This window comes from Marmota monax, unplaced genomic scaffold (assembly GCF_021218885.2).
Source record: "Marmota monax isolate L192 unplaced genomic scaffold, Marmota_monax_Labrador192_F-V1.1 WCK01_AAM20220418_F8-fsc00021, whole genome shotgun sequence".
Taxonomy (NCBI): domain Eukaryota; kingdom Metazoa; phylum Chordata; class Mammalia; order Rodentia; family Sciuridae; genus Marmota; species Marmota monax.
Window position 1 is genome coordinate 6,878,434 of NW_026695228.1, and position 12,197 is coordinate 6,890,630.

Consider the following 12,197-nt stretch of genomic DNA (forward strand, 5'->3'; position numbering starts at 1 on the left):
TGCTTGATGTTGGGTGGTATATTCTATATATGTCAATTAAGTCTAGGTTATTAATTGTGTTATTGAGTTCTATAGTTTCCTTATTCAACTTTTGTTTGGAAGATCTGTCCAGTGGCGAGAGAGGTGTGTTGAAGTCTCCCATGATTATTGTATGGTGGTCTGTTAGACTCTTGAACTTGAGAAGAGTTTGTTTGATGAACATAGCTGCACCATTGTTTGGGGCATATATATTTATGATTGTTATGTCTTGTTGGTGTATGGTTCCCTTAAGCAGTATGTAGTGTCCCTCTTTATCCCTTTTGATTAACTTGGGCTTGAAATCTATTTTATTTGATGTGAGTATGGACACGCCTGCTTGTTTCCGAAGTCCATATGAGTGATATGATTTTTCCCAACCTTTCACCTTCAGCCTATGTATGTCTTTTCCTATCAAATGCGTCTCCTGTAGGCAGCATATTGTTGGGTCTTGTTTTGTGATCCATTCTACTAGCCTGTGTCTCTTAATTGGTGAGTTTAAGCCATTAACATTTAGGGTTATTATTGAGATATGGGTTGTTCTTCCAGCCATATTTGTTTATTTATGTTACTAAACATGGTTCATTTTCCTCTTTGATTATTTTCCCCCCTTTAGTGTCCTACCTCCCACTGTTGGTTTTCATTGTTATTTTCCATTTCCTCTTCCTGTAATGTTTGGCCGAGGATGTTTTGAAGAGATGGTTTTCTAGCTGCAAATTCTTTTAACTTTTGTTTATCGTGGAAGGTTTTAATTTCATCTTCCATCCTGAAGCTTAATTTCGCTGGATACACAATTCTTGGTTGGAACCCATTTTCTTTCAGTGTTTGAAATATGTTATTCCAGGATCTTCTAGCTTTCAGAGTCTGTGTTGAAAGATCAGCTGTTATCCTGATTGGCTTACCCCTAAATGTAATCTGCTTCCTTTCTCTTGTAGCTTTTAAAATTCTCTCCTTATTCTGTATGTTGGGCATCTTCATTATAATGTGTCTAGGTGTGGATCTCTTATGATTTTGCACATTCGGCGTCCTGTAGGCTTCTAGGATTTGGGATTCTGTCTCATTCTTCAAGTCTGGGAAGTTTTCTCATATTATTTCATTGAATAGATTGCTCATTCCTTTGGTTTGAACCTCTATCCCTTCCTGTATCCCAATGACTCTTAAGTTTGGTCTCTTTATGTTATCCCATATTTCTTGGATGTTCTGCTCATGGTTTCTTAACAGTCTTGCTGAGCTGTCTATGTTCTTTTCAAGTTGAAATACTTTGTCTTCATTGTCTGATGTTCTATCTTCTAAGTGTTCTACTCTGCTGGTAGTATTCTCAATTGAGTTTGTAAGTTGGTTTATTGCTTCCTGCATTTCTAGGATTTCTGTTTGTTTGTTTTTTATAACCTCTATCTCCCTGTATAGTTGATCTTTTGCTTCTTGGATTTGTTTATGTAATTCATTGTTGAAGTGATCTTTCATTGTCTGATTTTGCTGTCTGATGTCTTCCTTGAGACTCCAGATCATCTGAAGCATGTATATCCTGAATTCTTTATCTTACATTCCATCTGCTGCAGATATTACCTCTTCTAATGTTGAGTTGACCTGCATTGCTTGTGGTCCTTTCTTTCCTTGTCTCTTCATACTGTTCGCGTTTCTTTCTGCTTGGTGAAACTGTTGTGTTTTTGAAAATTTTTCCCCCTATATATTTATATTGCTCTTGTATAGTTGCAAAGTCTCCCTCGCAGGTGCGGACGGCAGCTCTGCCCCTCCTCCAATTGGGGCAATGTGCCTACCACACCGGCAGGCCACTGGGCCTGTTCTGCCGGTTGGTAGCAGGTCCGCCTACCTTGCAGGCACGGGCGGCAGCTCTGCCCCTCTGCGGGCCGCTGGGCCTGTTCTGCCGATGGGTCGCAGGTCTGCCTACCTTGCAGGCGCGGGGGGCGGGGGGGGCGGCTCTACCCTTCCGCAGGCTGCTGGGCCTGTTCTGCCTGTCGGTTGCAGGTCTGGCCTGTTCTGTTGGTGGTCGCAGGTCCGCCTACCTTGCAGGCACGTGGGGCAGCTCTGCCCCTCCGCGGGATGCTGGACCTGTTCTGCCAGTGGGTCACAGGTCCGCCTACCTTGCAGGCGCGGGGGGCGGCTCTGCCCCTCCACGGGCCGCTGGGCCTGTTCTCTCGGTGGTCACAGTTCCACCTACCTTGCAGGCGCGGGGGGAGGGGGCGGCTCTGCCCCTCAGCAGGCCGCTGGGCCTGTTTGATTTTATTTCTTGTGCTTTAGGAGTCTTGTTAAGGAAATCAGGGCCTAATCTGGCATGATGAAGATCTGGGCCTACTTTTTCCTCTATGAGGTGCAGGTCTCTGGTGTAATTCCTAGGTCATTGATCCACTTTGAGTTGAGTTTTGTGCATGGTGAGAGGAGATTCCTTAGAAAACTTGGAATGGAGCCACCATTTGACCCAGGTTTCCCACTCCTCCATCTATACCAAAAGGACTTAAAATCAGCATACTATAGTAACACAGTCACATCAATGTTTATAGCAATTCACAATAGCTAAACTGTGGAAGCAACCTAGATACCCTTCAATCGATGAATGGATATAGAAACTGTGGTATATATACACAGTGGAATATTACTCAGCATTAAAAGAGAATAAAATTATGATATTTACATGTAAATGGAGTTGGGGAATATCATGCTAAGTGAAATAAGCCAATCCCCCCCCCAAAAAAAAGCTGAATGTTCTCTCTGATAAGTGGATGCTGATCCATAAGGAGGAGGGCATGGGAAAAATGGAGGACCTTTGATGGGGCAAGGGGTGGGTAGCAGGAAAGACGGTGGTGTGCTCGCATTGGCAGCACATATACTAAAATTGGAACGATACAGGAAAGACGGTGGAATGAGATGGACATCATTACCCTAGGTACATGTAAAACTGCACATATGGTGCAATGCCGTGTGTAAAACCAGAGAATTGAAAAGGTGTGCTGCAATTGTGTACAATGAATCAAAATGCACTCTGCTATCATATATACCTAATTAAAATAAATGAATTAATTTTTAAAAAGCCAGTCATAAAATTACATAGTTTTTATGTTTTAAATAAATAACCTAAATGTCAAAAAAAAAAAAAAGATTTCAAATATTGGCTGAGCCTGGTGATGCACACTGGCCTTGGTGACGCACACATGCCTATAATTTCAGATACTCAAGGAGAATGAGGCAGGGGGATAACAAATTCAAGGCCAGCCTGAGCCACTTACTAAGACCCTGCCTCAAAATGAAATAAAAAGAACTGGGGATGTGATTCAGTGGCAGAACACTTGCCTAATATGTGTTCAAACCCTGGGTTAAAACCCCTATGCCACCTCTCCAAAAAAGATTTCAAATATATAAATACCAAAAATAAGGTAATATACACCTGTTAATTTATTAATATATGCATTACACATAATAAATTTAATGTCACCATAGAAGATCTTTTCCTCTGGAGTTTTTTTAAAAAGAAAATTCACTTTACTCATCCTTTCCAGTCTCTTCTTGCTTATAGGTAGTTTTTGTTTTTAAAATAGGCAGATTTCATTCTCATGCACGTGTATATTCTTACATTCAGTTGTTTTGTATGTTTTTAATTTTTACCTGATTTACTGTATGTGCTCTTTACAAATTGTTTTTTCACTCAATATTATGTTTTTAGGTTTAAGACCATATGGGCTGGGGTTGTAGCTCATTGATGGAGTGCTTGTCTAGCACATGTTAGGCACTGAGTTCAATTCTCAGCACCACATAATAATAAAATAAAAGGCCAGGCTCCGTGGTGCATGCCTGTAATCTCAGTGGCTCAGGAGGCTGAAGCAGGGGGATCACAAGTTCAAAGACAGCCTCAGCAAAAGCGAGGCACTAAGCAACTCAGTGAGATCCTGTCTCTAAATAGGGCTGGGGATGTGGCTCAGTGGCCGAGTGCCCTGAGTTCAATCCCCAGCCCCCCCCCAAATAATAATAATAATAATAATAATAATAATGGTATTGTTTCTACCTACAACTAAAATAACATAAAATTAAAAAATAAAAAGAAAAGGATTGAGACACGGATATATAGGTAAATCTTGGGTCATTTATTTTAACTGCTATAGAGAATTGTGCTTTGGGGGTAAACCATGGTTTATTTAATCCACTTTCCTTCATTGAAACAGTTAATTTGCACTATTAGACAATTCTGTGAAGCTTATCACTAGATATCCTGTAGTTTTTGCAATTAGGCAAAAGGTCATTTTTGCAAATACCACATTCCTCTTGTTGTTATTGCTAGTGGACAGGCTACCAATATTTGTATATCAATCTTCCATCTGTCAATTTTGCTGAATGTTGAGAGCCACAGCCGAGTCCGAATGGCCCCTGGCATTTTGCCAGAAGTAATGGTTGAGAGGCGAGCCATTAAGATTGATGCTGGATTGTTTCAATTGTATATTAAACCTTTACTGTCCGCCTCTAATGCCGATACTTTGGAGTTCTCCCGAGGATTGCCTGGGGAGTTGGCATTGGTGGGGGAAGTTCTGGGAGAGGGAGTTCTGGTTGGTGTGTGGTGTGTTCCTGGAGGAGGCCCGTGGGTGGCGTTTGGGAGAGTTTCTAGGGAGTGTGTGCATGGAGTGCTGGTGGAGTTCGGGCAATAAAGTTTCCTGTTTGAAGATACAAGTGCTTTGTGGCAGCTCGTGATTTGTGCCCAGCCAGACTGCGGCAGCTGAACGCCTTTATTCATTGTGGTAGTTTATCCATAAAGAGGTCTTCTTGTGGGGGAATGGTAATCATGTTATTGACCTCCCTATTTTCTGAATTTTTTTTTTACCATCACAAGACAGAGAAATTTGGATTTATGAGAATTCTAGGGGAAGAGGTGGCTGAGAACTAGAGTAACAGATGGTCTAGTAGGATTGTTCCTCTTGAAAGATGCAGCCAAAGCTGGAGGACTGCCCACCAAAAGATTCATGTAAAGAAGGTGAAAGGGCTTTTGAAAGGGTTTAACACTAGTTGGAGACGCCATGATATAGTGGGTGGCTGCATAATCTGTGATGTGTGCCCTCCTCTATGTCTTCGAATGTCTTCAGTAAAATGAAAAACAATCACCTGCCTTGTCTTAGTGATATTTTTCTAGGAGCCATGAGAAGGTGCAGCTTTGAATATGACTCACATGGTGATGCAGGGACCACAGAACTGAAGAAGCCAGTGTCCTCTGGGGCTAGGATCCACGTAAGCACAAGGAAGAAGAGTTGAAGCCAGACTCCATCTCCAGGTTGAGGTGCTGGAGCTGCCCAGACTTGGGAAGCAGGATGTATGCTAGGTTTCCTCAACCTTGAGGGCAAGAAAGCCCCAAGTAAAACTTGAGTTTGGGGGGGGGGGCTGGGTTGTGGCTCAGTGGTAGAGCGCTTGCCTTGAATGTGTGAGGCACTGGGTTTGATTCTCAACACCACATATAAATTAAAAATAAAGGCCCTTCAACAACCAAAATGAATAAAATAAAAATTAAAAAACTTGAGTTTTCATCATCAGTCATCCAATTAGTATTTTCCCCAACTCTTTTGCTAAAATTATTCTTCTAAGATTTGACTTTGCTCATTTCTTCAGCCTTCCTAGAAATTAGAGTATCTGTAATCTGAGGGACATGAAAAGAAATACCACCTTCAAATTATCTCTGATGGTTTGTCATAAGGGAACAATCTCATAATTAGATTTATTTCCTCTGAGCCTTCTGCATATACAATGAGCTAGGACCTTATGTTATCCTAGGGAATAATAAACTAAAATTGGATAATAAATTAATGTTACTGTAGATTACTTTATCCATTTAGCCCTTTGGTGTCAAGGAGAAGATAATAGGGGAAGAGCTTGGCATTTAGGGTCAGTTCTACCAAGGTTGAATTCCCACTCAGCTACTTATTACTTCTGTGTCATTTGAGGCCATCATGTTACTTCTGTGTGTTCAGTTTCCGTAAAATGGACACATTAGTGGTACTTCTCACAGTAGGTGGCTGCAAAGATAATTGAGTTAAACTTTGTCAAGCACTTAAAACAGTGTCTGCCATAGAGAAAGTGTTATTTAGTAATAGTCTTACTGTTAAAGAGATAGAAAACCCCCAATAGACATCTCATTTTAAGGGAATAATGAGGTAGGAAAAATCTATACCTGAAGCCCAGCAATGGAGGCCTTGGACAGAAGACACAGCTAGAATAAGAATGAGGGCTTTAATGAAGAGATGCTGAATACAAATATTCCCTTTTTTGAAGTTTTGCTGGAACAACATCTAGAAGCCTGGTTCTGCCATTTAGAGAAGTAGAGCTCTTTGTTGTATATTAGAGAAGTTCTTCACACAGCTTCCAGAGCTCTCGCTTCAATAGTGCCACATAACAAGGCATCCCAAAATGCAGTGGCATGAACACTCAGCATGTATCTATTTCTGTGGGTCCACAGGCCAGAGAGAATTGACTGCATACTATGGATCTGTGCCATAGGATTCCTTCTGTGGTCCCCACTGAAGGTCATGGACCACAAGGGACATATTCTTCTCTTGGTGATGATCAAGAGACCTGACACACTGTCAGTTCCTCCTACATTCATTAACCAAGTAGCCACATGGCTAACCTAACCCCCATGGGAAGGAGAAGTACTGTTCTCCCATGGAGGTCTGGTAGGAAAGGGACAAGTATGTACTGAACTGAAGCCTCACTTTCTATACCTTCTGTCTAAGATTTTAGAGTTTGGGTCATGTCTCCTCTCAGCATTTTTTGTTTTTTTAGAGTGAGTATTCCAGTCCCTACCCCCTTGATTTTCTCCCTGGTCTCCTTACCTTGTTAGATGTGACCCTTATGTTGGCCTTCTTACTTATATGTCTTTCCACATTGAATTTTGGGGCTTCAGGGTAAAGCTGGGAAGTGATTTCAGTATCCTTTTCTGCGATCAAGATGAATAAAAAGTGAAAGGAAATTAGCATTTGTGGAGTCATCAGCATACCAGGCCAAGCACCAAACTAGGAAATTGTTTCTACCATGTTAAATATTTTTCATGCATTGTCTCTTTCAATCCCCACTATCTCCAAAGCCTGTAGGAAGTCGGCAGGCAAATGAGTGAATTGAGTGGGCTATAGATTTCTCACTTCATAGATGACTACATTTCATGACAGCACCATTTATTTTAATTTACCGTCAAAGGAACCCCTGTTGAAATTTAAGCCCCATTTTTCAAGTAATAAATTTTGCACAGGCATCTCTTCTCTAAACCCATTATAGTTCTTCCTATGGGCCACTTCAGAACAGCACGTTACATGATCTGCTTCTGACACAGACCAGCTTTAGACATTGAACATTTAGGACTCTATTTTTCCAGGAAGAACACTGTTCTCTTTTATTTTTCTTTAAATACGCAGCTTTCAAGATCTATATTTAATTTTCCCACTTTTGTGAGAGATATTCATACAGAGATATTTTACTTTCCTCTAGACTATAAGAAAACAATGGCTGGGGATGTAGCTCATTGGTAGGGCACTTGCCTAGCATGTGCAAGGTCCTGGGTTCAATCCCCAGCACTGCAAAAATATTAAAGAGAGAGAGAGAGAGAGAGAGAGAGAGAGAATAAAAAGACTACACAACAGTGATGACAAAAAAACACATCTGCCTCAGGGCTGGGGTTGTGGCTCAGTGGTAAAGCGCTTGCCTAACACGTGTGAAGCACTGGGTTCGATCCTCAGCACCACTAAAAATAAATAAATATAGGTATCATGTCCATCTACAATTAAAAAAAAAAAAAGCATCTGCCTCTCAGCTGTCTTGTTCAGGATCTATACTGGGAGTGTTGGGGACTGAGGTGAAATCCAGAATGTATGCCCACCCTAAAGAGGCATCACTCATCTCCAGAAGATTATTGCTAGTGAGGAATCCAAGACCAGTGTTGCTAGATCTTCTCCTTCTGAAGACGTCAGGAGTTCAGATTTTTTCCAACTGTATTAATCAGGACAGACTAACCAGGCTATGCTGTACTAACAAATAGACCACAAAATACCACTGGTTTAGCACGACATACAAAGTGCATCATACTAGTGCCAGGCAGCAGGGATCTCTTCCAACTGGCAATTCAGGGAACCAAGATCCCTTTATCCTGTGATACTGCCACCTCAACCTGTGGTTTACAAATCACCAATGAAGGGGAAGGGGAAGAAAGAGTTAGAAGATGTACACCAGGCATTAAGTGCCTTGGCCAGGAAATGATAATTCCAACTCACTGTCCATTTGACAATGTCCAGATCCCTCATAGACTCTCAGATAGATCTTGGGTGGGACCTCAGATTCTGTCTAACAAGCTATGGAGTACTTCTATTACTTCCTGTCCATGGACTCAATATTTTAAGTACCCATAGAGCTGAGATATTCAAGTTGAGTCCTGGATTTGTCTCTAATGCTATGGTCTTGAGCAAGCTGCTCCACAGTTCTGAAACTGAGTTTTCTCACATACAAAATAAGATGAGTTTGAAGGTCGCTTCCTACTTAACTCTCTGATTCTAGAACCTCATTACCATATGCGGGTAATGTCTTCTCTCATTCTTTCTTTCCTCAGCCAACATTTTTATGTATCCATTACATGCAAGGGACCCAAGATGAGAAAGTTGAGTGCCTATTTTTGTGCTCAAAGTTGGGCAAATTAAGATCAGTAGAAGCTGTGCCAGAGGTACAAGTTCCAATGGTGCTGGGCAAGCCAGCTGCCTCCTTGAGTTATTAGGTTCAATGACCAAATAACCAAACCCAGGCCTTACGAAAGTGAAGGGGGGTGCTATTAATACTGGAATGACCAGAATGATCCTTTTCTTAGGGCCTCACAAAGCCCCAGTTCTTTTCTAGACTTTTGTTTTAATTTGAATTTCTTACAACTTTATTGATTTTTTTTTTCTTTTTGGTATAAGGATTGAACCCAGGGGTGCTTAACCATTGAGTCACATCCCAGCCCTTTTTTAAATTTTTTTCATTTTGAGACAAGGGTCTCACTAAGTTGTTTAGGGCCTCACTGAATTGCTGAGGCTGATCTCCAACTTGCAATCCTCCTGCCTCAGCCTCCCATGTTGCTGGGATTATAGGCATGCACCATCATACCCAACAAATTGATGTTATAGGACAGATACAAATAGCAAAATGGTAACTATCTTGAAGCCAATTAATAGAGCTCATTTATTTACCTTTTTGTGGCAAAAATCTGTCTTATTTAGCAAAGACCTTTATTATAACACAATTTTATTAACTATTGTTGTAATTAGATCTCAAGACTTGTTCATCCTACATCCTTCCAGACTTCAAGTCCTCCTTATTTTCCCCACTCTTCACCTGCTTCCTGTCCTCCTTGATTATGTCCTCAAGTGTCCCCTTGCATTACCTTGAAAGCCCATCGTAGGAGAACAATGGTTTGTGTTGCCAAAGTGAAGATGGCACCAAGTAGTTGCATAATCTCTGCTCACATTCACAGTTCCTGAGCAGCTTCTCTGGAGGTGGATGAAAATAACACACCATTTCAGCTTTTATAACCCATTCAGGAGTGAGAATGTTATTTTTAGGGTACAATAATGTAAAAGCTCTTGCCTGCCTGGGAGAGAAATGTCTTCGACCCTTTTGGGAAATGAAGTGGGTTATCTTTTCTTTTCCAGCCAGTGTCCAGAATGAGTCCTTTCTTTGTAGTAATAGGAAATGATTCACTGCTTATTTCTACCAAGGGTTTTAACTGGAGCTAAACACACTCAACTCAGAGAGTTTTAAACCATTAGAATATAGGGCATTGTCCTACTTCATCACCTTTGTGTTAAGATAAAATTAATATCCCTAATTCTACCTTGGTTTTGGAGATAAAGGTGACGTCCTTCATTCCAAATGCCCCAGAGCATCACCAAATACAAGCAAATGGGGTCTTCTTAGTTTGTATTACCACCCCAAAAATATCCTGAGGCAAGGATTTTGGTGTAAGTGGTTTATTCAGCACCACAGCGAGAGAGTGAATAAGACACACAGGGAAGGGGAAAGCCAAGAAACCATAAGCTAATGAGCAGATATCTGTTGTGGGTAACTGGGGCTTATTCCTGCTGGGGAACCTCAGAGAGCCTGCTGGAACATGCTTCAAAATTGTCCCACAGAGACGAAAAGGGTACACTCATACATTGTTGGTGGGACTGAAAATTGGTGCAACCACTATGGAAAGCAATATGGAGATTCCTCAAGAGAAAAAAAATGGAATGGAAACACCATTGGAGCCAGTTATCCCACTCCTTGGTATATACCCAAAGGATTTAAAATCAGCATACTACAGTGACGTAGCCACATCAGTGATTATAGCAGCTCAATTCACAATAGCTAAGCTATGGAACCAACCTAGATGCCCTTCAAGAAATGAGTGGATAAAGAAAATGTGGTATATATACACAATGGAATAGTACTCAGCCATAAGAAAGAATGACTTTTCCTGGTAAATGGATGGATCCAGAGACTATCATGCTAAATGAAATAAGCCAATTTTAAAAAATTAAAGGTCGAATGATTTCTCTGATATGTTGAAGCTAACACATAAAAAGAGGGGTGCATGAAGAATAGAAAATAGAAGTTCAGTGGAGTAGACAAAGGGGAATGAAGGGAAAGGAGAAAGGATAGGAAAAGGAAAGATAGTAGAATGACTTTGACATAACTTTCATATATATATATATATATATATATATATATGAAAGTTATGTGTGTATATACACACACACACACACACACACACACACACACAAATATACCACAATGAATCTCATCATAGTGTACATCCATAAGAAATTAATTTTTAAAAAATGACTATGGGTAAGTGGCAGAAAGATCAATAGAGGGAAGGGAGTAGGAGGTACGGGAAGGGAAGGGGAAGGAGAGGTATTGGGGACTGAATTAGAACAAGATATATTCCATGTTTTTATAATTATGTCAAAAAGGATTCTACTGTAATGAATAACTAAAATAAAAACCCCATATTAAAAGAAAATTGTCCAACAGAGGGCAAGAGAGTTGGGGTATTAACACACCAACTCCCATCTCAGTGATTGAGGGTTGCTCTTGGGCCATTAACTATCTGACACTTCTGGCCTACTCTGGAGTGAATTAAACCACCACCACACCAAGGTCAGAGAATGTCCTAAGATAAAAAGACTTAGGAGGTCCTCAGTGAGGCAGTGACAGCATGCACCACAAGGGTCACACTCAGGTTCATAAACAAACTGCCTCAGCCTCAGTCTGGGATTACAGGCGTACACCACTGCACCAACTGGTAGGTCTTTTGAAAGACCATTTCTGCCTTGCAGGTATTATTTGACTGTAAGTAAAGCAACAGAAATAGCTATTGGCTATTGACAGTGGAGCAAAAGCCATTTGGAACTGAAACCTTTACCATTTGCAATTCCCATCCCCCAACTCCAACTATACTCAGAGTAAATGAGGTCATCCCTTTCTGTAGAGTCAGCACAAGTCTGGGCAGAAGATGACACCATTGACACTCAGTTGAAAACTGAGACAGCAGCATTTAAAGTCACAGGAAAGAACAAAGGCTCAGGCTCCATCATATACTGTCTATGCAGGTAGCAATCATAATTACACATGATAGCCCTGGCAATCAAGTCCAGTGAATAGAGGAAATCCATCATAGTACCTGGCACCCACAAGAGATTTGCAGATAAATAAGAAGGCCCAAATACTGTTTTAATTATTCTTCTGGGAAAACAAAACAAAACAAAAAGCCTTTTTTAAAAAATTTCTGTTTATTAAAATAATACATATTTCTGGCAATTATAGAAAACTTATCATGTACAGAAAAAGATAAAGAAGGAAAAAAGATAGAACTTCATTTTATGATCTATAAATATGTAAACAAAATTTGTAAATTTTTAAATATGTAAATTTCAAGTCTTTTATAATGTAGTCATATATTGGAGCCAGTTGGGATCCTTATACATATATGGTTTTATATCCTATTTTCCATGTAGCATATGTAGGTTATATGATTCTGTATGTCACTGAAAATTCTTTCAAAAATTTCTGTCATCTCTATCATATTCCATTATCTGAATGTGCCACAAACCATTTGACAATTCTTCTTTGAATTTTCATTTACACTAACTGTGGTGAATTTTTCTCTGCTGGGCATTTGACATCTGGGTATTTTG